At 46.4% G+C, this 27,932-nt stretch overlaps 1 long non-coding RNA gene across 1 annotated transcript in view; it reads left to right on the top strand.

Annotated features, from left to right (window-relative positions):
* Nucleotides 1–27,932, top strand: part of LOC114600249 (uncharacterized) — a 144,798-nt gene that overhangs the window by 14,389 nt on the left and 102,477 nt on the right. Inside the window, exon 2 of the long non-coding RNA XR_003707502.2 lies at nucleotides 22,972–23,348. This is a non-coding gene — a long non-coding RNA (uncharacterized LOC114600249). The remainder of the gene's footprint in view (nucleotides 1–22,971; nucleotides 23,349–27,932) is intronic.

Raw genomic sequence — 27,932 nt, 5'->3', positions numbered from 1 at the left:
TATTTGGTGTTAGCTGCCCTGAGCCCAATTATTATTATTATTATTATTATTATTATTATTATTATTATTATTATTATTATTGTCTTTCACCCAAAGTGGGGCTCGAACCCACAATATTGAGATTAAGAATCTAATTCTCTGCTGCCTGAGCTATCAATGGAGGGGTCCTCATTAGAGGTGCCAGTGAGTTCAAGGAAATTGGGGCAAAGCGCCCCATTTTCAGCCATGTTGCTGCTCTCATCTTGCAAGGGTGTTTAATAGCAGCCCTGGTGCATCTTTGGGGAGGTAGAGGATCTTAGCGATGGGACGATGGTCCAAACGCCTTCCCGTGTCTTGGCTCCCTGCTTGAAATGGAGACGGTCTCTGAAGTCACCTTGGGCCAGGCTCTTTATATAGACCTTGCAGAAGGCCTGATAGCTTCTGCAGGGATCTGCAGGCGACGGGGCTTATTCGTTTTGCACAAACGTGGCTGCTTCCTAGTGGCACTGAAGATCGTAGGAGGCATTTTTAGGGTGCAAACCTGAAGATGGATTCTCCAGTGTTTGTTATGTAGCAGGCAGCGGCTTTCTCTGCGAGCTTTGCAGGATGGAGAGAGAGAGAGGGAGAGAGCGAGCGAGCGAGCTAAACTCTTGGCTCGCTTCAGCCAAACAGCATTTTTCCAGGAAACTGGTGCCCACTGAGGCTATTTCCATGTCGGGGAAGAGTGCTTATTCCAAGTTCACGGCGCTGGCAGCTGCGTCCACCGATGTTTGGCGCGAAATGAGCTCTGCTGCTGCCTCCCTCAGACCATGAATCTTCCAGGTCATCTAAGTTGAACACCGAATAAATTGCATGCTTCGCTTTTTGCTTTTTTAAATGGCTTTGGCCCTTCTGAAGGTTTTGCTTCTTTGCTGTTTAAAGGGTGGTGGGCATGAGAAAACAACAACCACCCAGATCTTCTTCCTAAAGAGAAAAGGGAAACTATTCTTTCCCCTGCTTATATTAAGTGCAAATAGAACCATTTCTCTCGCAGTTGCTCGAAGCCTCTGTTCTTAAAACGATGGACTGGATGTATCCTCCCCACCTGGCATTTCAGGTGCCAAGACCGTTTATCGTCATGTTTAAAAGCCAGTAAATGGGATTTCTGAGCCAGAGGTTCCAGGAGAAGGGACACACTGGCGCTGCTTGTGCCTTTTCCCTTGATTGCTACGGGGCTGGGATGTTCTGAAATGAAAGGTCTGTTCTGTTATGCACAGCTTCTGTCACCCATGTGAATAATGGGGATGTCGCCTTAAAATTAGGGGTTATCTGGCAACTTTAGGCTGTGCATCAGCCGGTCCTTCACTTGCTTGCCGGTTGCTTGAAATGCTTTTTTGACTCCTGCGGCTGCTAGTACTTCTCAGGGGCAGTGTCCAAGTTCGGCATTTGAGTTAGGCTGAATTGCTAGCTCAGGTGCTAAAAGGAAGGGCTGCAGCTCAGGGACACAGCATTCGGAAATCACTTTTTATTTTTAGTGCCTCAAGTTTCTAGACCAGGCATAGGCAAACTCAGCCCTCCAGATGTTTTGGGACTACAACTCCCATCATCCCTGTCCACTGGTCCTGTTAGCTAGGGATGATGGGAGTTGTAGTCCCAAAACATCTGGCGGGCCGAGTTTGCCTGTGCCTGTTCGAGACAATACGGTTGTGACTTGAGAGTGTGGGAGCAATAAATGCTGAAACCTAAAAAGCTAGAGATTTGGCAAAATTTCATCACCATCATTAGCCAGCTCAGACAACCTTGTGATTGAGAGGCAAAAGAGAAATGTTTGAAATAAACTGATTTGAGATCAAGGAACTCCCTCGGGAAGTGGTGGACTTTCCTCCTTTGGAGGTTTTGAAGCAGAGGTTGGGTGTCCATCTGTCATAGATGCTTTAGCTGAGATTCCTGCATTGCAGGGGGTTGGACTAGATGACCCTCGGGGTCCCTTCTGACTCTAAAATTTGATAATTCCTAGGTTTAACCCCCAGCGTCCCAGGTAGGGCTGGGAATGTCCCCTGCTTGAAAAGCTGAACAGCTGCTGCCTGCCAATCAGTGTCAACTTTATTGTGGACCAATGGTCTGACTCTGCATAAAACAACTTCTTATGTTTTTAAGCATGCTTTGAATCATAGAATCATTCCCGGGGCTGTCTAGTCCAACTCCCTTGCAGTGCAAGAATATTTTGCCGAGGGTAGGATTCGAACCCATGACCCTGGTGTTATTAATCTCATGCTCTACCACTTGGAAGAGGTTGCCATAACAGATTAGGCATGGCTTAATGCCGGGTGCAAGTAGATAAATAGGGACCGCTTACTAGCAGGAAGGTTTCCGTGTGCTGCGCTGGCTCGGCAGATGCAGCTTGTCACGCTGGCCACGTGACCTGGAAGTGTCTTCGGACAGCGCTGGCCCCCGGCCTCTTAAGCGAGATGGGCGCACAACCCCAGAGTCGGACACGACTGGCCCATACGGGCAGGGGTACCTTTACCTTTACTAATGCTCCTCCCAGGGACGCGGCTGGCGCTGTGGGTTAAACCACAGAGCCTAGCACTTGCTGATCAGAAGGTCGGCGGTTCAAATCCCCGCGACGGGGTGAGCTCCCGTTGCTCGGTCCCTGCTCCTGCCAACCTAGCAGTTCGAAAGCACCCCAGTGCAAGTAGATAAATAGGTACCGCTCCAGCGGGCAGGTAAACGGCGTTTCCGTGCGCTGCTCTGGTTCGCCAGAAGCGGCTTAGTCATGCTGGCCACATGTCCCGGAAGCTGTATGCCGGCTCCCTCGGCCAATAAAGCGAGATGAGCGCCGCAACCCCAGTGTCGGCCACGACTGGACCTAATGGTCAGGGTTCCCTTTACCTTTTAATGCTCCTCCCAGTAGTGGTGTAAAGTAAGTCAGTAGCCTTTCAACTGCTTGTTGCGTTGAAAGAGACTGGACAGAGTCTCTTTTTTTCGCAACAGGAATCTAAGACAACTTTCTGGGTCCGTCCTCCAGGAAACCAGGGGTTGCGCTTCGTCCTTGTATTTTAGCTACTGCCCTTACGGCAGTTCTTGAGTGTCTGAGGAAGGGTCTAGCTTTGAATGCAGAAACCCTTGGGCTCAATCCCCCGACAGGCCCAGGTTGCAGGGGGAGAGAGCCCTGCGTGGAGCGCTGCTGCCAATCAGTGCAGACAGTACTAAGCTATATGGATCAATCATCCAAACTGGTAACTTGCAGCTCCCTGGGCTTGTATTGTGACAGGGGCTGAGAGGGCTGCTATTTCCTGCAAAAACTTGAGGACAAAACGAACGCTGTTAGCACTGTTGATTTGATTTTTTAAAGCCCTCTGCTGCTTTTAAACATTATAGACTACTGAAGTAAAAAGAGGACCCAGGGAATTTTGTGGTTTTGCCCCCTCCCCCCCCCTTTCATGGTGATTTTGTTCTTAAACTGGAAAGCCTACTGAGAGGGAGGTTATTTTTCCTGTTCAGAGTAATTACATGCTAGGCTGCCATTCTCTTGGCTTCTGTAGCAGCTTTCCTCTCCCCCCCCCCCCAATTTCTGGGCTGGCGGGGGGTGGGGGTGGGCTTGTCTTCTATCTCTCTTGCCTGGCAGCGAGTGTGCGTGGAAAAGACGAGGCAGCCAAATGTTGGGTTGCGAAGCACAGAAGAGGGCCTTGTGATTTAGCTGAATAATTATTGCAGAGTGTGCAGATCCAGCTGCGGTTAGTTTGGGTTGCCGCGCCGTCCCCTTTGGCCTAGCAACAAGAAGCGCTCAATTCCAGGGCCAGAAGTTGGCAGATTTTATCCTGCGCCCCTTCGTCCCTGCCCAGCTCCCTCCTGGGGGGGGGGGGGGAGAAAAAACCAATATCTATATTTGGCTTTGGTTTTGGAAGAGCGGCTTTTGCTTCTAAGGGTTTCTCTTGGGTTTTGCAGTAATCTCTGCACGGCAGCCAACGAGATGGTAAGCAGCGACTCAAAGCACCAACCAGTATTTATATATATATATACAAAACCTGGCCAATCCAAAAACACCAATGATGATAATATGCCACCCATCTCACTGGGTTGCCCCAGCCATTCTGGACGGCTTCCAGCAAACAAAAGCATTAAACACAGTAAACTTGAAGCATTTAAAAACTTACCTATATAGGGCTACCTTCATATGTATTACAGTGGTGCCTCGCAAGACGAAATTAATTCGTTCCGCGAGTTTTTTCGTCTTGCGATTTTTTTGTCTTGCGAAGCACGGTTTCGGAAAAGTTTTGGAAAAGCTTCAAAAATCACCAAAGTCTTCAAAAACGTCAAAAAAGGCTACCACACTGCGTGCTATGAGTTGCTCCTCGAAGTCAAGTCGCAACTGTATTAACGGTTTTAAGAAAAAGGAAACAAACTTGCAAGACGTTTCCGTCTTGCGAAGCAACTCAAAAAACCAAAAACCCTTTCATCTTGCGAGGTACCACTGTATTATTATTATTATTTAAAATTTCTTTTCGCTCTTCATCCGAAGATCCCAGCATGGTTCACGACATAAAAATCCAAACTGAGAAATAACTAATAAAGCAAGAACAAAAACAAACCAATAAACTGTATCCCATAAACACATTTAAAAAATATATTATTGGAATTTTATTTACAACATAACCCCCCCACCCCTCAATACACAAATCCACCCTCATTAAATGTGAACATACAGTGAGCATAACGTACAACACAAACAACCAAATAAAAGACTTCCTGTATCTGGCCTCCTTATTTACTTCTTATAAACTGTTTCCTTTATGAATAATTATTAAGATTTTTCTAATTATAACTTAAATATCCACAAAGTCCATAAACACATTGAAAAAGCCGTATAATGTTCAATCAGCCCAAGGCCTGGCTATAGAGAAGTGTTTTCACCTGGCGCCTAAAGGTATGCAATGAAGGAGCCAGGCGCGGCTCCCTGGGGAGAGCATTCCGCAATCGGGGAGCCACCGCGGAAAAGGCCCTGTCTAATGTTGCCACCCTCTGGATCTCTCTCTCGAGGAGGCAAACGAAGAAGGGTCTCAGAAGATGATCTCAGGGTCCGGGTAGGTTCATATGGAAAGAGGGCGGTCCTTGAGGTATTGCGGTCCTGAGCCGTTTAAGGCTTTATAAGTCAAAACCAGCACTTTGAACTGGGCCCGGAAGCTAATTGGCAGGCAGCGCAGTTGGGCCAGGATTGGTGCTATATGCTCAAACCGTCTTCCCCTAGGGAGCCAGCTGGCTGCTCAATTCTGCACCAGCTGAAGTTTCCGAACTGTCTCCAGAGGCAGCCCCACGTATGATGCATTGCAGTAATCTAACCTAGATCTTACATTTCCGATTACAGGCCACATCCACACGGTATATTTAAAGCCCTGTTGTACTGCTTTTAACAGTCATGGTCTCCCCCCTAAAGAATCCCGAGCAATGCAGTATACTGAGAGTTGCTAGGAAGCCCCAATTCCCTTCGCAGATCTACAATTCCCAGAGTTCCCTGGGAAGAGGGATCGATCGTTAAACCACTCTGGGAATTACAGTGGGGGAAGGCTGTTAAAAGCGGTTTTAAATTGGTGGTCTGCAGATGTGCCCACAGTAGCTAAGTTGTTCTTCCTTCACTCAAATCTCTGGAGCCTCTGATAATGTTTTAAGATTAGACTGAAGCTGCTTCTTCCCCATACAAGCCTCGGATCCTAGAATCACAGAATTGTGGAGTTGGAAAGGGATCCCAAGGGATCATCTAGACCAGGGGTCTGCAACCTTTAAGACAAAAAGAGCCACTTGGACCCGTTTCCGAAGAAAAAAACACCTGGGAGCCGCAAAACCATTGCAACATTTAAAGCATGCATGCCGCTGCCCTCCGATCTGACAGCGGGCGGGAAGGTGACATCGGGACAGTGCGTGACTAACGCACGCACCGCCCCCATGCAACGTCACAGCCAGTACAGCGCCCGCCACAGTGGGGAGTGTTGGGGCGCACAATGCGCCTCCTCCCCTCGCTAGTATCCGTCCCGGAGCCGCGGCAAAGGTGTAAAAGAGCCACATGCGGCTCCGGAGCCGCAGGTTGCAGACCCCTGATCTAGACCAACCCCCGGAAATGCAGGAATCTCAAATTTTTTATTTTTTTTCTTGGCAGTGATTTGGCTTGAATTTGGCTCCTGCTGCCTCTGCCCAGCCTCACTTGTTTTTATTTTTTGCTATTTATGTATTTCTAATAATTGCCAAATTCTCATATTGCATGTTTCTTGGAGCTGCGGAAAAACTGTGTAAATGCAGTTCCAAATGCACCAACCCCTAATTACTATCAGCAGGCGGATTGCCTTGGCTGCCAGTTCATTATTCTTACAGTAAACAGCCGCCTTGCCGGACTTGGGAGGCGAAGCCTGCTCTCATGCAGCTTATTGAACTGGAAATCTTGTCCTGTCTTTCCTATAGAGCCGGAAAACAAAGCACACATGTCTTTGGGGAGGATATTTCTGGTCCTCCTGATAATGAACACTCCTCCCCTCATAAAAGCAGTTTTGCGTGCTCGGTTTTTTAATCTTTGCTCAAGTAGAGAAGTCTTCCATGGTAGCGGAGGTTCCAGTAAACCGGCGTGCATTCCTGCCTCGTCTCTTAAAAAATAAATGAATTAGGCGGCGCAGCTTAAAATAGCACCGTGATGCCACAGAGAACTTCCCAAAGGGAGGGACAAAACACGGAAGCCCTGCAAACAATGATCTCAGTGGCGAAAAGCTTTTGTCCCGGCCCTCTCCAGATCCCAACAACGCTTTGGCACGGGCGGCGATTTTGTTCTTCTGAGTAATATTGGGAACATAAGAAGTGCTTGCTGGAGGAGACTCTTGAGAGTCCCATGGACTGCAAGAAGATCAAACCTCTCCATTCTGAAGGAAATCAGCCCTGAGTGCTCACTGGAAGGACAGATCCTGAAGCTGAGGCTCCAATACTTTGGCCACCTCATGAGAAGAGAAGACTCCCTGGAAAAGACCCTGATGTTGGGAAAGATGGAGGGCACAAGGAGAAGGGGACAACAGAGGACGAGATGGTTGGACAGTGTTCTCGAAGCTACCAGCATGAGTTTGACCAAACTGCGGGAGGCAGTGGAAAACAGGAGTGCCTGGTATGCTCTGGTCCATGGGGTCACGAAGAGTCAGACACGACTAAACAAGAAGTGCTTGCAGGATCAGGCCAGGGGCCCATCTAGGCCAGTATCCTAATATCCCATTGGCAGACCAGGGTGAAGAACATGAAACAGCAACACTTTTCTTTCCCCTGGTTTCCAGCAATTGGTTTTGGGGATCATATCTTTTCAGATTTCTGTGATAACGGCAAGTTGCCTGAAGCATAGCTGGCCAGAGCCTTTAGGCTTGTCAGTATCCTTGTGGTATGCTGCCTTGGGAACTAAACAGTTAAGCCAATTGCTTCTTGATAAGGGATTTCTTGGGGAATGTTGCGAGTAGGACTGAGGAGCTTCTTTGGCAAATATATTATTTCCCTCCCTTTCTCCACTCCATGGCCATAGGGTGTGTTTGTGTGTGGTGTCTGTGCAAAAGCAATAAGGCAAAACCGCTGTTTGAAGAAGAGTAAGGAGGACCCTGGTGAGATTCTGGCAATCCAGGTGCCCCCCTCATCTTTGTGCGTCCCTGTTGAAATTCCTTCTGTAAGTTTGGGGCCCGGTTCTCCAATCTGTTAAGACCATCTTGAACCCCAGTTTTGTCCTCTGTGTGGAACCTGTGGTCCTCATGTTGCTGAAATGCTGGTGATCAGAGATGATAGGAGTTGGAGTTATAATAATAATAAAAAAATTATTATTTATACCCCACTCATCTGGCTGGGTTTCCCCAGCCTCTCTGGGCAGCTCCCAACAGAATATTAATAATAATAGTAAAAAAGCGATAAAACATCAAACATTAAAAACTTCCCTAAACAGGGTTGCCTTCAGATGTCTTCTAAAAGCCAGATAGTTGTTTATTTCCTTGACATCTGATGGGAGGGTGCCACTACTGAAAAGGCCCTCTGCCTGGTTCCCTATAGCTTCACTTCTCGCAGTGAGGGAATCGCCAGAAGGCCCTCGGCGGCGCTGGACCTCTCTGGCACAGAGAGAGCTCTTGGCCCAGCTGTGTCCCTGGTCGCCTGGAGGCGATTTTTGCTCCCCTGCAGGCGACCAGGCAGGTACCTGCTTCCCAGCCTGTGTACAGAGCAGATGATTGCAGGTTCAGTGGACGTTGCAAGATGAGGAAGACAGCCAGCTTGCCTGTCAGCCTCTGCTATTCCCTGGTGGGGAAAAAAAAAGATCCCATTCAGCTTGGCCAGGAAGTATTTCTCTCATTTCTGACAAATCAGCACCCATGCCTGGCTTGTAATCACTTTCTCTCAGCGCCTGATTTTGCATGAAATAATTGCTCGCCTCCCCTACGCTATTAATAGTCTTCTATTCCTGTGAGCATGATCTCACTCGCTGGAGATGTTGGCGTTTCTGCCTTTTCTTTTTTTAAAGGGGGGGGGGGAGCATGTGTTTGCCTTTTTTGCTGCTGCCCCAAAGGTCAGTCACATGGATCTCACGGGGTTTTCCTGCTATTTTTGTGGACTGAGGATGGGCAGCCTCATGACGGTTTGTTTGTGGATGGCTGACCAGAGAGAGAGAGAGAGGGAGAGAATGAGAAAGCTGTGTTTGTATAAGTTAATCCCTGGCAGGCTCCCGTCTCCATTGGAGGGCAACTCTGTGAAACGGCCTTCCGTTTCTGGAGGAAACTTGAAAAGATTATACAGGCTGCATCCTGATGGATCCGGGCCATGGCTGCTGGGGCGGAGAGGAACCCTAATCCAATTCTCCAAAGTGAATCACAGCGAGGGAAAGGCGTGCTTTGTGTATGGAAGAGAAATCTCTGAGTCATAATCCTGAAATGCACAGTTGTTCCTTGCACTCTCTGTTCCCTGCTTACTCATGCAAGATGAGCACCATGCGCTTTCCTTGGCTGAAAAAAAATGTTCAAGATTCCCTAGATCAAGGGAAGTAATAGTGCCACTGTATTCTGCTCTGGTCAGACCTCACCTGGAGTACTGTGTCCAGTTCTGGGCACCACATGGAATGCGCATGTTAAACTTTTGAAAATCTGATAAAATATAACTGGGTGTGCTGTGCTAATTAGCGGTTTGGGGACTAGGCTGGATTAAGCCTTTTTAAATGCACGTCTTGGAGCCTCACAGAGTCATTCCTCTATGCCAGTGGTGTCCTAACTTTTTTCCAATGAGGTCCAGATTTGATGAAGTGAAGGGCCGTGAGGGCCGACTAAAGAGCCAGCCAAAATTGTTGATTGATTTTTAGGGTTGATTGATTTTGATTTTACCCCAGGAAATAAACTGCCACAGGGGCCAGATTAAACTGACTGGCAGGCCGGATTCAGCCCCCAAAATGGACAAGCTTTCTATGTGACAGGCAGACAGGCAATATCTTTCATAACAACATTTTTAGGGGGTGGGGAAATGGCCTCTCCTTAAGTTCGGACAGCCCTGATGCAAGTGTTCTGGAGAAAGCTGTTGACACAGCTGGCAATTTGCCTGCAAGAAACAGCAAAATGCATGGGGGACTGAAAGCGTCTCTGCAGGAAGAGCAGAAGGATTTTGGAACGAAGGCAGTTCGGAACAAGGCGGCCTGTTCTTTCTCCTTGCTACCTCGGGGATCTAATCTTGTTTAAAAGGAACCCTCTGAGCACACGGCTGATTTTTCCTCGGCTGAGGAGGCGAGTTCTCTCTGGCACGGAGTACGGGTCGCCTTGCTCATGCATGCCTTGTCGTAGGTGACAAGGACCTAGGTTTTCAAGGCGGAAGATCATAGCCGTCAACTTTCAGATTTGAAATTAAGGGATTAGCAGCCTCAAAAATAAGGGATCAGCAGCCTCACCTGTCCCGGGGACAGTCTACGGGATATCTAACAATCCGGGATAGCAGCGGGAAGCAGCAGGAAACGGCACTGGAATAAGGGAATTTCCCGCAAAAAAAGGGAACGTTGACAGCTATGCGGAAGATCTCTTTTTTTAAAAAAAAGAAGAAAAGCATAATTTGCTATGTGTGCAACCCCACCCCCAAAATCATAGCAATTTGGAGTGCAAGTGCGCAGCCTCGTGCACAGATGAAAGGTTAAATTATGGTTTGCCTCCACCTGGGAGACGTAGGTAGGAAATTACTTTGCAGTGTAACGCGCAGGGCTTGGTGTGTTGACATCTGAACCATCCCTGAGTCTTACATTGTCCTGAGAAAGCAGAGATGAAACAGTCTGATGGTTTGATGACTGTGTGGGGCACCTGCAGCTGTGAGGCCTGCCTTATCTCCAGCATCCTGCCTTCTTTGCTTTCCTGTTCCCTCCTCCTCTTCTTTTCTCTTCTGCAATAACCCAGCCCTGATTCCCTGCTTGCTAGCTTGCCTTCCATTTTGGCGTTCGTTCCCATTAGGTGTACATGTGTGTTTTAATGAGCTGAACAGAGCAAAATATTAGGAGTCGGAGTGCGCATGAACTCAGCAGTGCTTAGTTCATCTTTCAGTTGCTGTTTCGTTAAATGCTGTCAATATTGCTTTATAGAGTATGAATGCTGCATTGATCTGTTCATCATAGAATATGACATTTGCTTTAATGGTGATATTTAGCTTATCATTTAGTTGCTGCTTTGCTAGCAGTGCTTTATAGATTGCAACTGTTTTGCCGATGAATTGTTAATACTTCTGTGTGACTAATGTTGCATTTGTGGTGTTCTATTATGTTCTGTCACCTTATTGTTATTTATTGTTTGTAAGCTGCTTTGGGATTCATTTGAATGAAAAGTGGCAGAGAAATATAATAAAACAATCATTCTTAGTTTTCCTCCTGGCTAATAGAATCTCTGAATTATCAAGATCTTCCTCTTTGTCTTTGCCTCCCGCAGGGTGGATTCGATTTAAATCAAATTGATTTAAATCACGATTTAAATCACTAGTCAGTAAGACTTGATTCAAATCATTTTTTTACAGAAAGACTCATTCTTGCTGGTATAATCTTAATATTTACAACCAGATGAAGGTTTCATTTTTGGAATCATAAATTTTCAGAGTAGTTTTTACAGTTGTATCAGAAATTACTGATTTGGTTATACTATTAGAAATACATAGATAGTTATGAAATTACTGTGAGGTTTAATAAATAAACTGTTTATATTTGGACAACTTTTCTGCTGTACTTTATTGGAAGGAGAAAAATAATCATTTCCTTAATAACAATTTAAACAATTTATTTAACTGAAGCAATAACGTGATAGCATATGTATCCAATTTTCGTTAACCGGTGTGGCTAAAAGTTGTTGTTTTTTGTTTTTGTTTTAAAAACAGACTGAGTTTTTAAAAACATGAAAAACTTAAAACAAATCCTTATTTCCTGATGAATAGCCTTTTGACTATAATGTAACTTAAATCGAAAACTATCTTTAGAAAGATTCCCCCCCAAAGCATTTTATTTTAAAAATATGATTTAGATAAAAAAATGATTTAAATAAAAAAATATCATTTTTTTAAAAAAACACCATTGATTTTTATCCACCCTGGCCTCTTGACGTTTTAGATATGGAAGCATTTGCACCCCTGCAGTGGATGCCCATTCCATCCCAACCCCATTTCTTGAGGTATCCTGGACAAATGAGCCAGCTCCCTAGCGACCCAAGACAATTTTTAGTTGCCTTCAGTTGACAGTTTTAAGCTGGAGCAAGGGCCATAGCACAGGGCTGCAGGCTCCCATGTTCAGTCTTGGCATCTCCAGGTGTTGTTGTTGTTTAGTCGTTTAGTCGTGTCCGACTCTTCGTGACCCCATGGACCAGAGCACGCCAGGCACTCCTGTCTTCCACTGCCTCCCGCAGTTTGGTCAAACTCATGCTGGTAGCTTCGAGAACACTATCCAACCATCTCATCCTCTGTCGTCCCCTTCTCCTTGTGCCCTCCATCTTTCCCAACATCAGGGTCTTTTCCAGGGTGTCTTCTCTTCTCATGAGGTAGCCAAAGTATTGGAGTCTCAGCTTCAGGATCTGTCCTTCCAGTGAGCACTCAGGGCTGATTCCTTCAGAATGGATCGGTTTGATCTTCTTGCAGTCCATGGGACTCTGAAGAGTCTCCTCCAGCACTATAATTCAAAAGCATCAATTCTTCGGTGATCAGCCTTCTTTATGGCCCAGCTCTCACTTCCATACATCACTACTGGGAAAACCATAGCTTTAACTATATGGACCTTTGTTGGCAAGGTGATGTCTCTGCTTTTAAAGATGCTGTCAGGTACCTTTGCCTGAAAGGCTAGAAAGAGCTGCTGCCAGTCAAGGTTGACAGTATGGAGACCAGTGGTTTGGCTCAGTACAAGGCAGCTTCCTAAGTTCCTAGGCCCAAACAGTTGTTACCACCAGGACCAATTGTATCTGGGAGGTTTGTTCAAGGTGATGCAGCGCAGCTGATGTTGCCCTTTCTTTGTTGCCATCAGATCAGACACTGGATAATGATTCAATTGCCTGAGGGGAAGGAAGGGCAACACTGTGGGAGATCACTTGCTTTGCATCAAGGAAGGCTCCAATGAGATTCCCGGCATCTCCAATTAGAAAAACAATGGAGGAAATCCCTCCTTTCAAATCTGTCCCCTGTTGATGCTCTCACCATGTCCTCTTCTTGACTGGCTTCAAACACATCCACAGATTAAGGATGCAGCTATCTGGTAAAGCACCTGTATTGCACAAGGTTCCAGAGAGATGTTGCTTTGGAGCACGACGAGCCTGGCTCCTGACTGCGTGTTCATTTGCTTCCTGAAATGCTCCACTCCCTGCAAAGAGAGGAGGAGATTTATAGTGGTGTAGAGTGGGGAGCCGGGAGAAAAGCAATGACAAACCTAGACAGCATCTTAAAAAGAGCCAGTGTGGGGCAGTGGCTAGAGTGTTGGACTAGGATAGGGGTCGGCAAGGCTTACTGGGCATGGGCCAGATCACTGCCCCCAGAGATCCTCCGTGGGCCGGACCGGCACAGCACAATGCCAGAAATTGCTTCTGGGCATGCGCAGACGCGATTTCCGGCGTCTGGGCATGCGCAGAAGCGATTTCTGCAGCTGCGGAAGAGAGTCCCCGTGCCACGCTGCACGGGACGTAAGAAGAGGTTTGATTGTAAAAGCTAATCGCCAATTGGTACCTTAAGCCTAGGTTAAAGTTGCCCCAGCGGAATCTCTAAGCACCATTTTTTCTGGTTGGATGATGATGGTGATGATGATTTCTATACTGTTTTATATTTTAAAGGGGGGGGGAATCTCAAAGTGCTTTCCAACACGTGAAAACATTAAAAAAAACCCAAGAATTCAAGAGAATGATTGGTTTCTTAATTTAAGAATTCAATAAACTCAAGAAAAATTCAAGAATTAAATAACACAAATTCCAAGCTTCAGGGAAAATGTTTCAGATCCTTCTCTAAGCTGTGGGAAATTCTCTAAGTTGTGGGAAAACATTGTGGGAAACCTGCAAACAGGAATTGAGCGCCAGAGCTACTCCCTCTCTCCTGTGGCTTCCAGCAACAGGTATTCACAAGCATTGCAGCCTCAGTAGCTTTCCCTCCACAAATTTGTCTAATCCTCTTTTAAAACCATCTCGTGGCCATTGCACTCCCTTGTGGCAGGGAGTTCCATAGTTTCAACTATGGCAAACACTTCAAAAAAGTGGGTCAGCGCTGCTATTCCCAAGCAGACTCTCCTGCATGCTGAATCAGCCTCCTTCCCCCCTTTTTTCTTTTGGTTTTCAGATGCTTGGGTGGTGCCTGCGAGATGCAACATCAATTGCTGCCGTGGAGCTAATCATTTAAGTATCTCTGGAGGGGAGGGTGAGAGCCATAAGCCTCTTTTGATGCAGCAGCTGTGTGCAGATCAGAAGCACCTGTGGCTGATAACATCCTTCAGAGAAGGAGGGGCAGCAACAAACTGTGTGCCAAGCGCAAACACTCTTATCTGGGTGCTTTTCTCAGGCTCAAATGGGAGTCGCTTAGACAGGCTTGGGAGTCTTGCAGCAGTGAAGTGCTGACAGCTGGGGCTGCCATGGGAAGAGACATCTCTTCCCCCGAATGGTGTGAGGTTCAGGGTTTTCACCTGTGGCTACGCATAGATTCCGTAATAACGGCTTGAACATAATATAAGGCTGCTCAGGTTCAAAGGAGGGATAGGGTTGCAATGTGAATAAAAACTGCATGGCAGAGGGAGTTTTGGCTGGTCATTCCAGAGTGAAGTAAGCCTCTGATTCTGCAAAGCTCTTAAAAAAATAAAACCAGAGGTGGCCCGCCTCCAGATATTTGGAACGCTCTGTCACAAGAGACTAGGGCGCTGCAGGACTTGACATCTTTCCGCAGGGCCTGCAAGACAGAGCTGTTCCGCCTGGCCCTTGGTTTGGACTCAGACTGACCCTTATGTTTCCCTCCCCTTATGGTTTTGATTTATGGGCTACTTTTAAAATGAGGCTGCATTTTAACCTGTATTTTAAATTGGTCCCCCCCCCATTATGTTTTTACTGTAATTTTACTGGCTCTGGCCAGGGAGGGCAGGGTATAAATATTATTATTATTATTATTATTATTATTATTATTATTATTATTATTATTACGGAGCATGTTCGGCTTCCAAAAGAAGTTTGCAAACGGGAACACTTCCTTCCTGGTTTGCAGTGTTTGTGTTCCAAGTTGTTTGAGAACCAAGACATTTGAGAACCAAGGTAGCACCGTACTGACATTTGTGAGAAGTCAATCTTTTAGTGTGGCAGCACCCACTCTCTTGCTCTGGGGAAGCCACCTCTCCCAGCTCAGTTATTTACAAGGCCGCTTTATAAAGAGCTGCGTGAAACCTATCCGCCCAAGCTATCCACCCTTGCAATGCTTTTATGATTCCCAGCTCCCCATTTAGCTATGATCACAGACTTGGACTGCGTAGCATTGCATCTCCCAAGCCTAGCAGCCAGACCTCTGCTCCAAACATAAAAGCACACCTTGTCTGGGAAGCTTGCCCTTTGAAGTAGCGCTTCGTTATTCAAATGAGGCTTGCCATATTCTTGGGGGCGGGGGAGGGAGTGAGGCGAGTCATGTTTTCTGAGATGGCTTGCAGAGAAGGCTTTGGGTTGAGCGGCAGCAAATTGCAGAAATGAATGATTTGTACATGAAGGTGTGTCTCACCTGTAGGATACGATCCAAGCGTCATCAATGCTGTGTCCTTCAGATACTTCTGGGGACTGCAGCTCCCATCACCCTTAATCACAGAATCTTAGAGTTGGAAGGGGCAAGCAAGGGTCATCTAGTCCAACCCCCTGCAATGCAGGAATCTCAGTTAAAGCATCCATGACAGATGGCCATCCAACTTGCTTGAGACACCTGGCTTGAGAGCAGTACATGTGAAAAGGATCTAGGAGTCTTGGTTGACCACAAACTTGACATGAGCCAACAGTGTGACGCGGCAGCTAAAAAAGCCAATGCAATTCTGGGCTGCATCAATAGGAGTATAGCATCTAGATCAAGGGAAGTAATAGTGCCACTGTATTCTGCTCTGGTCAGACCTCACCTGGAGTACTGTGTCCAGTTCTGGGCACCACAGTTCAGGAAGGACACTGACAAACTGGAACGTGTCCAGAGGAGGGCAACCAAAATGGTCAAAGGCCTGGAAACGATGCCTTATGAGGAACGGCTAAGGGAGCTGGGCATGTTTAGCCTGGAGAAGAGGAGGTTAAGGGGTGATATGATAGCCATGTTCAAATATATGAAAGGATGTCACATAGAGGAGGGAGAAAGGTTGTTTTCTGCTGCTCCAGAGAAGCGGACACGGAGCAATGGATCCAAACTACAAGAAAGAAGATTTCACCTAAACATTAGGAAGAACTTCCTGATAGTAAGAGCTGTTCGACAGTGGAATTTGCTGCCAAGGAGTGTGGTGGAGTCTCCTTCTTTGGAGGTCTTTAAGCAGAGGCTTGACAACCATATGTCAGGAGTGCTCTGATGGTGTTTCCCGCTTGGCAGGGGGTTGGACTCGATGGCCCTTGTGGTCTATTCCAACTCTATGATTCTATGATAACTTCTGCTTAAAAACTTCCAAGATAGGAGAGTTCGTCACTTCTCATGGGAGTCTGTTCCAATGTCAAACAGCTCAGAAGGTTTTTCCATATGTTTAGTCGGAATCGCCTTTCTTGTAACTTGAAGCCACGGGTTCGAGTCCTACCCTCTGGAGCACAAGAAAACAAGCTTGTTCCCTTGGGATATTTGAAGATGGCTATCCTATCTCCTCTCTGTCTCCTCTTCTCCAGGCTAAACATACCCAGCTCCTTCAAGCGCTCCTCATCAGGCTTAGTTTCCAGACCCTTGATCATCTTGGTCACTCTACTCTGCACACCTTCCAGCTTGTCAACATCCTTCTTAAATTGTGGCGCCCAGAATTGGACACAGTATTCTGTTGATTCAGCCTAGTATAGTGTTAGCCTCTTTTTTTGCTGCTGCATTACACCATTGACTCCAGTATGGCCAGTGATAACAATATTGGAAATTGGGAACACACTCTTTCCCAGAGCGTTAAAAAGTGGGGTTTTGTGGAGACAGTAGCGCGGCCAAAAAATAAAGGTGCTCAGACATGGACTGGAAAAGTGGGAAGGAAAATTAGTGTGGATGAGCCCAAAGTTGTGAAACGTGCCGCAACTCTCAAGTGCAACCCTGTTAGACTATTCTTTGGCTTAACTCGGAGAATCCTTATAGTGGCAGGTTTATTTATTTATTTTCTTGCATTAATTTTTAAAAATATAATTTCCATTATTACCATTTCCAAAATCACATTCAAATATCCATCTATCTATCTATCTATCTATATCTATATATGCACCATTAGTATTTTTCTTTATAATAAAACATTTGATGACTTCCCTTCTTTCCTTCCCCTGGTTCCTTTGATTTTCCCACCATTCCTGCATATTATTATATTTGGTTCACTTTCTTCTGCTTATTTTCTCTCCTTTATTATATATTATACTGTTGAATTTACCTTAATCCCGCTAGCGTTTCCAGTTATTTTCCAAATACCTCACAAAATATCCCCAATCCTCCTCTTTGCATACTCCATCTCCTTGCTCCTTTATTTTACTTTCGTTAGACCTACTAATTCTGCATATTGTATCGCTTTTAATTGCCAATCCTCCTTATTTAGTGGCAAGTTTAAAAGGCGGAAGACTCTTTTTGCACCTTGAGCTTTGTATGCGCAAGAGATATGCAATCCTCTTGTGCTGGGTGGCTCAGACCAGGGCTTGGTGATGAAACAAAAGAGAAGGCAGCCCTGTGTCCCCTTGCCCTTATCTGATCTGCATCAATGGACCCCTGGCGTGAAAGGCTCTGATAGCTCTTAATTTGCTTTCAAGAGGCAGTGATTTGCATTGCTTAAAACTAGGGATGTTTATAAATAGTTTGCAAATTGAGGCTTGGGAGCAGGGCGGGGTGGTCCTGGGTGGTTGGGGGAGTTTAAGCTGACACTTAAATCCTGCAATTCAGGGAGGATAAACCTCCGGCATCTTGCCTCTGAATACTAAGTGCTGGGGGATGTTTCTGAATCAGACCCATCAAGGGCAACCTCCTGTCCTCATTTTATTAATTTTTCTGCTACACAATTTAAAACACTCACTTTACATCCTTAAGATACCAGTGACTTCCCTTCTTTTCTTTCCATGGTTCATTTTACCCATCTTAAATCCCTGCATATTTTACAGAAACTGTACCAATCAGTATTCCATATTGCATCCCTCAAAACTTGTTTACGCTGTTCAATTCGTCTTAATGCTGCCAGAGTTTTCAGCTGTACACAGTTATTTCCCATATACAGTGGTACCTTGGTTTGCATACGTCTTGGTTTGCATATGTTTTGGATTACAAACACATCAAACCCGGAAGTGCATGTCCCGGTTTGCAACCTTTTTTTGGATTACAACCCATGTGTTTTTGGATTATGAACAAAATTTGTTTGGAGGCCCCATTGGCGAAAGTGCGCCTTGGGTTACAATCTGATTTGGTTTACAAACGGACCTCTGGAATGGATTATGGTTGTAAACCAAGGTACCACTGTATTCAATAAACGTTTTAAACGTATGTTCTTCTTGTTCTCTTATTCTGTATGTTAAGTCTGCCACTTGTGCATATTCTGTCAACTTAAGTTGCCATTCTTTGGTTGGGACCTCTATTTGTGGGCTAACAAAACATGGGCCACAGTAATGGCATACATAAATAACCTTCTTTGACACCTGGGAATTTCAGTCGGAATTATCCCCAACAGAAAGGACTCTGTTTTGTTTTTTGAAAGTACTTTTAAACATTTCCCCCCCCCCCCAATTCATTATGAATCATTTCCGAATACTCTTACCCCTTTTTTAAGTCCACCACCTATGAAAGAAGGTTCCCATCATGTCTTTGCCTCTCCAGCACTTATCTGATTCAGCCTTATACATCTTAGCAAGCCTCCTCAGAGTTAAATACCATCTGTGAATCATTTTCAGGTGGTTCTCCTTCTAAGAATAACACGTTGTCCTCTCTTTTCTCAATCCATTTCCTCTGTTATGAACTTCTCTTATGTCACCTCTTAATTGCATTTTCTCTAAGATAAAAATCCCCAAGTGCTGCAAGGTTTCCTGGTAGGCAGTTGACAACAGCTGGAGAGGACGATTGTGCCCGCATTCTGCTTGTGGGACCCTGAGGATGATAATAATAATAATAATAATAATAATAATAATAATAATAATAATAATAATATTTTTTATTATTTATACAGCATATATAAAACATATTTACAGCATATATAAAAACAAAGCATCAAGCATCAAAAACTTCCCACTACAGGGCTGCCTTCAGATGTCTTCTAAAAGTTGTGTCGTTCCTTTATCAACCAGTCCCAAACTGGACTACAATTCCCATTATCTTGCCAGCTAAGGACGATGGGAGTAGTATTCCAAAAACAGCTGGAGACCCCAGTTTGGGAAACTGATCTAGTCCAGGCATAGGCAGACTTGGCCCTCCAGATGTTTTGGGACTACAACTCCCATCATCCCTGACCACTGGCCCTGTTAGCTAGGGATGATGGGAGTTGTAGTCCCAAAACATCTGGAGGGCCGAGGTTGCCTATGCCTGATCTGGTCCAACCCCCTGCAATGCAGGAATCTTGAGCTAAAGCATCAAAGACAGATGGTCTTCCAGTCTCAGCTTTCAAAACCTCGAAAGAAGGAGAGTCCATCACCTCTCATGGGAGTTTATTCCACTGCCAAACAACAGCTTCTTCCCAAGTAGTTGGTCATTGTGCTAAACTGGACGCTGGCGTTGATGGTCCCGGGTCCGGCCGGGCCTCTCTCCTTACATTCTTAGATCTTGGTTTGTAAGCTCCTTTCCGTTAATTAAAGCCAGCAGCGTGGGAATTGGCTTGCTGTCCATCTGGCTTTTGAGCGGGGCAATCTACTGCTGACCTCCAGTTGTCAAATTGCTTCTAAATTCAGTTGGCTCTGTCTGCATCAGGCTCGTAAATTGAGTTTGCTCTCATTCACTGGCTCCTTTTCTCCTTTTTAAATGTAATTAAGCCCTGTAAGCAAGTAGCAAAACCACCACCACCACCTCTATATACCAGTGGGCAGATCCACCCTTGGGGAATATATTTTTGCCTTGCTGGAATCTTGGGATGTGGGGGCGAACCTTTGGCTTGTGATGGATGCAGCACTTAGCCAGGACATAATACCAAGAGGCTTAAGAGATGCTCATCTTTTCCTAATCTCTTTGAGTGTCTCTCCCCCCCCCCCATTGAAAGACCATTAGCCCATGGGAGGGGACACATAAGCAAGGCAGAGACGAGTGTCTTTATAGCAGAGCAGTCTAGCAGCCAATTCTCTCTCGCCACCAAAGGAACACAAGTGAATAGCAGAGAAAATCTTTAATAAAAATACATTTATTAAAAAAAAACCAAAAAAGCAATTAGCAGCCAATTTGGCTTTGTTTGTGAGCAAATAGTTTGACTTAAAGTTAGCCAACTCTCAGGTGTGTGTCTCTGTCTATGCATTTAGGGCTTGGGATTGGCAAGGCAGTTTTTCAGGGGTTTGAAATGCAAATGTTTTTTTGGGGGGGTGGAAAGCCAACCAGGCTCCCCTTTTATGTGGAAGCAAGCTGTGCTGGAACTTCCGGGTGCAAATAAACATCTGAGTTTGGTTAGGGCCGGCTTTGCTGGGCCAGCGGTGATTGCAGTGGTTCAGTTTGGCGCAAAGCGAGGAGCTATGGGGGAGCCTATTGTGCATGTCCGATTGATGCATGGGTAGTTTTGGAGCCAGAAGAAGGTAACTGTGGGGAATATTGTTTTAAGTAGATATAAGAGATGCGGGTGGTGCTGTGGGTTAAACCACAGAGCCTAGGACTTGCTGATCAGAAGGTCGGCGGTTCGAATCCCCACGACAGGGTGAGCTCCTGTTGCTCGGTCCCTGCTCCTGCCAACCTAGCAGTTCGAAAGCACGTCAAAGTGCAAGTAGATAAATAGGTACCACTCCAGCAGGAAGGTAAACGTTGTTTCCGTGTGCTGCGCTGGTTCGCCAGAAGCGGCTTAGTCATGCTGGCCACATGACCCGGAAGCTGTCTGCGGACAAGTGCCGGCTCTCGGCCTCTTGAGCGAGATGAGCGCGCAACCCCAGAGTTGGTCATGACTGGACCTGATGGTCAGGGGTCCCTTTACCTTTACCTTTTAAGAGTTGCTGCAACTTACTTCTTATGACTCTAAATGCTCAGTGTTGGAGGAAGCAGAAGAGGGGGAAAGGAAGAGAGAACTTATCTCCCTAAGATAAGCCACTTAACCCACAAAAGCAAACAAAGCCCCCTTCAAGCCCACCCCACCCCACCCACTTGAATGGTTCTTGGCAGAATTGCATCACCGTGATTATGGCCTGAGATAGGAGACACAGGCATAATCTCCCTGTCATTTCTTTTCATTTGGGTCAGGCGAGAGACCACCTTTAATGTTTGCATTTTGGAAAGGGGGTGGTAGATAACGGCAACAAAGGACAAGCAAGGCAAGAGCGGAGCTTAAAACAATTGAAGCAACGTTTTGGTTTACACATATGGGACCTGGGTTGGTGCTGTGGGTTAAACCACAGAGCCTGGGGCTTGCCGATCAGAAGGTCGGCGGTTCGAATCCCCGCAGCGGGGTGAGCTCCCATTGCTCGGTCCCTGCTCCTGCCAACCTAGCAGTTCGAAAGCACGTCAAAGTGCAAGTAGACAAATAGGTACCGCTCTGGTGGGAAGGTAAATGGCGTTTCCGTGCGCTGTTCTGGTTCGCCAGAAGCGGCTTAGGCATGCTGTACGCCAGCTCCCTCGGCCTATAGAGCGAGATGAGCGCCGCAACCCCAGAGTCGGCCACACTGGACCTAATGGCCACACTGGACCTAATGGTCAAATGGAGAATTTGTTATTGGCAAAGGACAGCTGGACATATAAAGGCCCCATTGCCTTCAGTAGCTTAGGGCCTCATCAAACCTAAATCTGGCCCTGGTGCCATTGCAGTGCAGGTGCCTAAGATTAAAAATTGCATTTTAAGCATCTCTCGCAAGAGTGGGAGCTCCTCTTTTTTTCCCACGCAGCTGGCACATTCTGATGAATTGCCGAGGATGACGCGTGCGTTGAGCAAAAAAACAAAATGCGGCGTTGCTTTGGGGAGTGACAACAGCGCTTGGGTACCGCGAAATAAATCACTTTCCCTTCCCTCCCTTGACTTGCTTGTACAAACACAGCCGCCTTAACCGCACACACAAACACACGCAGTGCTTGGACAGCCTCCAACGATAAACCATATTCACTATGGAATGCTTCATGTTTGCCACATCCACCTCACACATCCTCCCCAATTAGGAAACGGCTTGTGCATTGGTTTCAGCCCGTAGTCTGAACAGCCTGCATCCATAACGGGTATCTTTTGATTACGGTTTCCAGGTTGAATAATAATAATTTTAAAGGATATAAAAAAAGAGCCCTGGCAGAATAGGGCAAGGCATTTGGAGATCTTCTGTCTTTGAACCTGGAGGTTCTGTTTGGTGGCATCGATAGAACCCATTGCCTGTGGATTGGTCTGATCCTTAAGCCAACAGACCGTGCAGGCTGGCGGGTCCCCTCCACATCAAGTAGCTGTGAGTTCCACAAGTTTATTTTGGAGTTTCGTGAAGAGGTTCTTCCTGTTGCTTGTTCTGGACCTAAAAGTTTTTGTGGACTTTTTGGAGGTCTTAAATTGTGGCATCACCTGTAAGTTGGACAGCATTGCCCTGTTTTACAGGGCTAAGGCTCAGGAGGAGCTCAGTTTAAAGTCACCTTGTGTGGGGTGGAGACAAGATTGGATCCTTTCTCTGAGACATGTCAGCAAAGCCCTCCAGTTGGGACCGGGATTCCCAAACCTTAGGGGTGTCTCCTCTGCTTGGATGCCTCTCTGAGTTGGGCCATTGCTTCCTCTGTTGTGCTGGTGCTCTAAACACCAGCAAAGAGACCCCGTTTAAACTTTGCACTTGCCCGGCTTTCCGGTTTAAATCTGACCCACGTTTATTGGTTTGGGGGGGGGGGAGACCTGTATGCTTCCTTTGAATCGAATGAAAGAAGGTCAACAGTGTTTGCTAAATTTCTCACTCACAGCCTTTAATTCTTCTTCCTCTCTTTGTCTCTCTCCCCACCTAATTTTTGATGGCTGTCTCAGACAAGGGAGGCCCTTTGTCCTTGAAGTCACCTTGCCCTCCATCCTCTGCAGACCAAGATGCTGAAAATTTGTTGACTGCTTACTGAGAGATCAGGCTTCCTTTCTCTCTCTTTCCCCCACACCTTTCTGACAGCCATTTGCAAGGAAAAGGGAAAGTTTAGATTTATCATGCAAGTGGAACAATTTCCAATCTACTCTCCCACCCCCAGCTCCCTGTCTCATGCCCTGTCTGCTCCATGTAACAGTTTCTCCTTGTTTTGTTCCCTCTTCCCAAGGTCTCCGTCTTGATTTCTGGAGCGATCCAATAGACGCAGCAGCCCCTCCAACATCTTGTTCCTTTCGTCCAAGGACGCCCAAGGCCGTGGGACTTTTTTGAGCTGCCCAAAGACTCCGGAGAATGCCAGCTGCGGATGAAATATGTGCGTGGGGAGGGACGAAAGATTTTGGCTGTCCCCCCTCCCCTCATTCTGGATGTTCATACCAAGATAACATTGCCGAAGATGGATTATTTCCCCCGCTATCAATGGAATATGCATTTTTTGTGGTTAATTTTTTTTTATGTGTGAGGATGCTGGGGGAAAAGCACCGCCAGTAGTCTGAACATGAGACTCCCTGCCCTACTGTTTCCCATTGGGACAAGTGTGCTACCCAGGTACGTCTGTGATTACCTGATACACAGATCAGTTTTAAGTTTCTCAAAGTTTGCAGTGAATTCATTCTCTTTCTTTCTATGTACCCCCCCCCCCCAACATGGACATATCACTCCTGACCTTTTAAGCACAGTGAAAGGAGTTGAACATGAGAAAACATGCTTTCTCCTGCCGCCGCCACGCTAATCATAGCTAAACCATGGCTGGGCTTAGCGTTGCGCCAGGACGCTGGTTCAGTCTGTTTATCTCCAAACAAACCCAAGAGTGTTTGTAAACGTTTGTTCTCGGATTGCTGCGTGTGGGTGGTTTGGGAAGAAACAAACCATGAGCCTGGATTTGGTGTGCCGCTAAGGCCAACCATAGTTTAGCTCCTGGCAGTGTGGCAGGAGTGAGGGAAAAGCAAAGCACCTGCGGTTTTAGCCCTGCACTCTCACTTTTAAGCTAAATTTAACTAAAATGAAGTGTGAACCAAGCTGATGTGTTGTCATGTGCAGATATTTTCCTTCTAATACAGTGAAACCTTGGTTCTCGAACTTAATCCATTCTGGACGTCTGTTTGACTCCTGAAACCATTCGGCGCGACTTCCGATTGGCTGCAGAAGCCGTGTTGGATGTTCGGCTTCCGGAAAACGTTTGAAAACCGGAACACTTAGGTTTCCGGCATTCGGGAGCTAATTTGTTCAGCAACTAAGCCGTTCGAGAACCAAGGTTCCACTGTACTGCAAAACATGCTGTTCACGATGCCTGGCTGCCATATTCTCTTAGGATACTGTGATCACACTTCCAGGGACCATATGCTTTCTGGTTCGTGTGTGCTTGGAGATTGAGAGTTTGTTTCCCAGAGATTTGGTTTTCTTGTTGCTGTTCTCTGTGATGAAGACACCTTGCTGCGGATGGCAGAGGCTGAATTGCACTCTAAGCACTTTCCGTCTTTGCTGGTTTCAAAGATGCATGATTGATGCTTTTTTTAGGATTACGGGAGTGCTATAGGAAGCTTGGTGCATGCTGAGGTCAGTATCTCGCACCATTGCACGGGGAGGAGGGAATGTTGGCAGGAGACAGAAATGTTGTGGTGATTAATAGCAATAGCTTGCTTGGAGCGAAGGTGGAGTTCTGCCAGTACCCAGCACAGGCAAGCACGAAAATTGCAAGTTTCGTGGAAGCTCCCAGATTCTCCTTAGGGTTGCAATCTGATGCAGACTTCCTGGGGAGTCCGTTGACCTTTGTGAGACTCAGATCTGACTAAACAATCTTAGGTTGGTGGTGGTTAGCAAATGGATGGAACCGGCCCTTTTGAAAGCATGTGCTAATACAGTGGTACCTCTAGTTATGAACTTAATTCGTTTCATAGGTCCGTTCTTAACCTGAAATTGTTCTTAACTAGAGGTGTGTTTTCGCTAATTCGCATGCGATTTCCATTCTCATCCTGGGGCAAAGTTCTCAACTCGAGGTAACTCTTCCGGGTTAGCAGAGTTTGTAACCTGAAGTGTTTGTAACCTGAGGTGTTTGTAACGTGAGGTACCACTATATAGTAAGGTATAACAAACTCTGGGTTGTATCCTGTGCTCCACAAGCAAAGTTCTGCAGGCAAAGCAGTATTTCCATTTCCACACCTCCCTCTGAATTCCCCCCAAATCTGTCCTGGAGGCTCCCCTAATATTTTGGAGCTAATTTTGTGGGAGTGGGGGATGGGGAAAAATGAGAAGACGGGTTTTCACCACCCACCTGAACTGTGTGAATGTTAAGGAAGGTAGGAGAGGGTATATTGTTTTGACATTATCTTTCCCCCGCTCACACTAGTGAGTAAACATCAGAGTGCATTCCCTTTGCAGCTTATTGGAAGCAAGTTGATGATTCGTTAGAATCCTTTAATTAAGCAATCTAGTCTGGATTGTTCCTGGGAAGTTTCCCCTTTACAATTGTACCTTGCTTTGTGGCCAGGATCCGTCCGAAAAGGACGCAGGGCAAAGCGCCACATCTGCACATTCACACACGCGGAGTGGTTTGTGCTTCTGTGCATGCACAAAGTGCGATTGGCAAACCTGGAAGTAACCCGTTCCGGTACTTCTGGGTTTGCCGCGGACGTTCACCGGAATGTACACTAGACAAGGCAGACGTTCGTGGAGGTATTACTGTATTTCCCTCTTAAAATAACAACAACACAACACAGCCGTCTTCAAAAGTAAGAATAAAGTTTTACTCATATTCGGTTCGCAGCAGTAATCTGAAGACAGGCTTTCTCTTGTGGTTACAGTGAAAAGAAGTCTGAGATGTTGCTCTGACTTTCTGCTTGGGGTCTCCATCCTATGTGAAGGTTGAGCCATGCGCTGGCTAAGAGCCAGGAGAGTGAGAGTCCAAGAGAGAGATGGTTTCATGGCCAGCCCTTTTATCTGGTCAGCTAGGGTCATGCCCATTTACCTGGCCACACACAGGGGGAGAAAGCTCCATAGCAGGTATGGCAGGAAGTCGTCCCTGTCTGGTGCCACGTTCCCCTGTGTGTCCATTCTAGGAAACAGGAAAATGTTGTACTTGACTGCTCTAGTGATAACACGTCCCACATAGCCCTTCTCAGGCAATACAACATAACATTTATATGCATAGATTTTATTCAACCACCCAGAGTCCCAGCTTGACATGAAGAAAACGCTTCTTTGGGTAGGGGCTTTGTGAGGATGCCCGCGGTCACCTCCTTCGTAAAAATCACAGCTGGCAAAGTTGCAAAGCAAAGAAAAAGAAAAGAAAGTCAAAATTGAGATAAAGAGAGGGAAGAGAGAGAGAAATAAAGAAGGCAGAAGGAGAGAAACGTTAGCAATAGAAGCATTTAAAATAAAAAACGACGCTGTGATTCGCGGTCTGAAAGCTTAAGGGTAGCATTTGATTCTTCTCTTTCGCATCTACATCTTTCTGTGGGCAAATCCATCCATTCCTTCCTGGTGAGGTTCTTTTTCAGTGCTGTAGGGAGATGTGGATAATGTGCTCAGGATGAAACATTGGGGTTTTGTTTGTTTTTTTCTGCTTTCTTTCCCCACCGAAAAATCAGGAAAATGTTGGTTTAAAAGCTTTGGGAGAGGCATCCACTCACCCCCCCCTCCACCGGTCATTTGGAGCAATCTCTGTCGGCGGACTGACTCTGTTATTACACGGCTGGCAAGGAAATTCCATTTTGCTTAGGATGCTACTGTACATCCGCTGGAATTTCTCTTTTTTTATCGCTGTAACTTTATCACTTCCTCTGTTTTGGAATTTTAGCTCTCATTGTTCAGCCCTGGGACCGCAGCCTGTGGAATTTGCTCTCTGGGTGAGGAAGCCCTCAGATTTTTCACTGTTGATGCAGCTCTGCCTTTGCCGACTCATGGTGAGCTGTTTGCAGCTGTTTTTAAAGGGCACCAGGAATAATCGGGAACTGCTTTGCGCTGAGTCAGACTGGTGGCCCTTCTAACCCAGCATTGCTTACACGGACTGGCAGCAGCTCTCCTCCGTTTTAGGCAGGGGGGCAGCCCTAGCTGGAGAAGCTGGGAATTGAACTCTCAAAGCAGATGGCTGCAGCCCTGTGTATGACTACCTGAGAGTAATCTCTGTGGAATTCAGTGGGAGAAATTTTTCTGAGTAAATATGCACAGGGGTGATCATTCTGTTAGTGTGCTTTATTGATATCCTGCCTGACCCTGGGTATCACTTCCAACTAGGTAAAGGTAAAGGGACCCCTGATCATTAGGTCCAGTCGTGGCCGACTCTGGGGTTGCGGCGCTCATCTCGCTTTACTGGCCGAGGGAGCCGGCGTACAGCTTCTGGGTCATGTGGCCAGCATGACTAAGCCACTTCTGGCGAACCAGAGCAGTGCACGGAAACACCGTTTACCTTCCCGCCAGAGCGGTACCTACTTATCTACTTGCACTGGGGTGCTTTCGAACTGCTAGGTTGGCAGGAGCAGGGACCGAGCAACGGGAGCTCACCCCGTCGTGGGGATTTGAACCGCCGACCTTCTGATTGGCAAGTCCTAGGCTCTGTGGTTTAACCCACAGCGCCACCCGCGTCCCTTCACCTCCAACTACTTTTGGCTAACTGTGGACGGGAGGGAAAGAGTCACACATAAGCAGGATTTCTGGGTGCAATTGTAGAAGAGCTATGCAAGAGCTATGTAGAAGAGCTTCTCACTTAGCTCAGTTGGTAGAACGTGAGACTCTTAATCTCGGGGTTGTGGGTTTGAGCCCCACGTTGGCCAAAAGATTCCTACATTGCAGAGGGTTGGACTAGATGTCCCTTGTGGTCCCTTTTGACTATAATTCTATGCACAGACCAGGGCCGGATTTAGGTTTGATGAACGTAGTGGGGTCTTTCATATGTCCAGTTGTCCTTTGTCAACAACAAATTGTCACTTTTTTGTGTTGAATATATGCTATACAGTGGTACCTGGGGTTAACTACTTACTTTGTTCCGGAGGTCTGTACTTAACCTGAAACTCTTCTAAACCTGAAGCACCACTTTAGCTAATGGGGCCTCCTGCTGCTGCCGCGCCGCCGGAGCACGATTTCTGTTCTCATTCTGAAGCAAAGTTCTTAACCTGAAGCACTATTTCTGGGTTAGCA

Source organism: Podarcis muralis, chromosome 8 (assembly GCF_964188315.1).
Source record: "Podarcis muralis chromosome 8, rPodMur119.hap1.1, whole genome shotgun sequence".
NCBI classification, from domain to species: Eukaryota; Metazoa; Chordata; class Lepidosauria; order Squamata; family Lacertidae; genus Podarcis; species Podarcis muralis.
This window is presented reverse-complemented; position numbering and strand designations above follow the sequence as displayed.